This window comes from Phyllostomus hastatus, unplaced genomic scaffold, assembly GCF_019186645.2.
Source record: "Phyllostomus hastatus isolate PE091 unplaced genomic scaffold, TTU_PhHast_1.1 phas_contig_152, whole genome shotgun sequence".
Classification (NCBI taxonomy): Eukaryota; Metazoa; Chordata; class Mammalia; order Chiroptera; family Phyllostomidae; genus Phyllostomus; species Phyllostomus hastatus.
The window spans coordinates 14411369-14413204 of NW_025333622.1; the positions used below are offsets into that span (position 1 = coordinate 14411369).

Genomic DNA, 1836 nt, shown 5'->3' on the forward strand with positions numbered 1-1836 from the left:
CAAACTTCTGCAAGAGTTAAGTGGTCACAGGCTACTAGTGCACCTCCCACCTACTACCTTGTTTCGTTCCCACCTCTCCACTGAAAATGGCTTCGTAATGCTTTTAGTAAAGGGCTCCTTGTTGCTTGAACCTGTGAACACTCTTCTGTGCTTACCCGTTTGATCTCTCAGCAGCATTTGTCACAGGTGAGATCCCTCTCTTTCTTCATGCTCCTCTCAATGACACCACAATCTCTGTGTTCTCCTCTTAGGCCTCTGTTTCTTTTGCTCTCCTTCACAGGCCCTTGTCTTCTACTCGCACTTGAACAATCTTCATAGCATGTGAATTGATCAGTCCACCCAGGCTAAGTCCCCAGGCTGTCTTCTCTTCTCTATCTAGACCACCTTTGTAACTCCATGTACCTTTATGGGCTGAGAACTCAGAATTTTCTCTCTAGTCTAGTCCAAAGCTCTCCTCTGAAAGCCAGTCTCAGATCACTATCTTCCAGCTTGGCATCTCCACTGGGATGTCTCACAGGTATCTCAAACTTAATATGCCCAAAATAGGGCTTGGGGTTCTCTTACCACCCCAAAACCCCTTCTTCCTACTTTTACTCCTCTCAGTACACAGCATCATCATACAACCAGTTGGTCAGGTCAGAAATGGGGGAACCATCCTTGATTCACCAGGAAGTTCTATAGAACCCCCAACCAAAAACCACGTCTCAAAGGTATTTTCTTCTCTCCATTCCCCATGATCACACTGTATTCCAATTAGCCCATCATTTCTAAATTCCAGCAATAGCCACATCACTGCCTCCGCTGCCCCGTTTTTCATAGCAGCCGGAGCAGCACTGACCATAGAAATGCAATGTGACCATGTATGCAATCTTAAGTTTTCTAGTAGCTACATTAAGCTAAAAAGAAACAGGTAAAATTAATTTTAATAGTATGTTTATTAATGTATGTATTCAAAATAGTATTTCAACATGTAATCAATATAAAATTAATGAGATATTTTATATTGTAACATAATTTTAAATGTACAGTTTTACATATACCAAATTATGTGTATTTTACACTTAGAGTACACCACAATTATTTTTTTGTCAGTTTTATAACTTCATTCGACAATCAGCAGTTAGTTCTCACCCACATTAACTGTTTATAGATTTTTTAAAGTGGTGACAGGTATGTAGGTGACCAGTGTATAGAGCTTCTTTGGTGAATGTTCATCCTCATTATGTTTTCTGGACAACTGCACCCAGACACAGTGTGGGACATTCCTTATTCCTTTGGCCCACACAGCTCTGTTGAGCCTGGTGTCAACGCGTACATATGGAGCTCCCATTTCCTTCCTGGTGAATGTCTGGATCTCTGTGAGTGCTCAAGGGGTGTGCTTCTTGAAACCCACTCCATGGATGCACTTGTGAATGTTGGTGGTATGTTCTCTGGTCATTACTTCATTAATGGCAGAACGGCCCTTCTTCTCACCATCCTCCTTTGCCGGAGCCGTTATGCTGGGCCCAAGTTGGAAAGAAAACACAGTGCACCTCATTTCTGAATTGCCTTATTTCAAGTGCTCAATAGCCTTAAGATGCTAGTGGCTACTATATACTGAAGAGCCAGATTGATCTTTTAAAAAAGCAAGTTGGATTATGTCTTCACTTGCTTAATAATGCCTCGGTGGATTCATGGTGCACTTGGGACAAAACCAAAACTCTAACTGAGGCCTACACACTGTATCTGTCCCACATCTTCAGCATCCTTGTGCCCCTCATCTTGTTGTTCACTTTGCTTCAGCCACCTTGTCTTCCTTTCCATTCTGAGAACACACTAAATCTCTGTCTCTGTGTA

At 42.2% G+C, this 1836-nt stretch overlaps 1 pseudogene; it reads right to left on the reverse strand.

Moving 5' to 3' along the window:
- Positions 1 to 1120: 1120 nt before the first annotated feature.
- LOC123813458 lies at positions 1121 to 1537 on the reverse strand (annotated as a pseudogene).
- Positions 1538 to 1836: the final 299 nt, after the last annotated feature.